The sequence below is a fragment of the Bison bison genome, unplaced genomic scaffold, assembly GCF_000754665.1.
Source record: "Bison bison bison isolate TAMUID 2011002044 unplaced genomic scaffold, Bison_UMD1.0 scf7180017864330, whole genome shotgun sequence".
NCBI lineage: Eukaryota > Metazoa > Chordata > Mammalia > Artiodactyla > Bovidae > Bison > Bison bison.
This window is the reverse complement of record NW_011494902.1, coordinates 5,884,134-5,884,847: the sequence shown is the minus strand read 5'-3', so window position 1 is coordinate 5,884,847 and position 714 is coordinate 5,884,134. Positions and strand designations below refer to the sequence as shown.

General features: G+C 42.0%; 1 protein-coding gene across 1 annotated transcript in view; it reads right to left on the bottom strand.

Annotated features, from left to right (window-relative positions):
* THSD7B (thrombospondin, type I, domain containing 7B) overlaps positions 1–714 on the bottom strand; it is a 724,891-nt gene that overhangs the window by 568,091 nt on the left and 156,086 nt on the right. The gene's annotated exons all lie outside the window — the stretch shown is intronic.

Genomic DNA, 714 nt, shown 5'->3' with positions numbered 1-714 from the left:
GAGATGGGAATACCAGACCACCTGACCTGCCTCTTAAGAAATTTGTATGCAGGTCAGGAAGCAACAGTTACAACTGGACATGGAAAAACAAACTGGTTCCAAATAGGAAAAGGAGTACGTCAAGGCTGTATATTGTCACCCTACTTATTTAACTTATATGCAGAGTACATCATGAGAAACGCTGGGCTGGAAGAAGCACAAGCTGGAATCAAGATTGCTGGGAGAAATATAATAACCTCAGACATGCAGATGACACCACCCTTATGGCAGAAAGTGAAGAGGAACTCAAAAGCCTCTTGATGAAAGTGAAAGAGGAAAGTGAAAAAGTTGGCTTAAAGCTCAACATTTAGAAAAAGAAGATCATGGCATCCAGTCCCATCACTTCATGGGAAATAGATGGAGAAACAGTGGAAACAGTGTCAGACTTTATTTTTCTGGGCTCCAAGATCACTGCAGATGGTGACTGCAGCCATGAAATTAAAAGATGCTTACTCCTTGGAAGGAAAGTTATGACCAACCTAGATAGCATATTCAAAAGCAGAGACATTACTTGCCAACAAAGGTCCAATCTAGTCAAGGCTATGGTTTTTCCTGTGGTCATGTATGGATGTGAGAGTTGGACTGTGAAGAAGGCTGAGCACTGAAGAATTGATGCTTTTGAACTGGTGTTGGAGAAGACTCTTGAGAGTCCCTTGGATTGCAAGGAGATCCAAC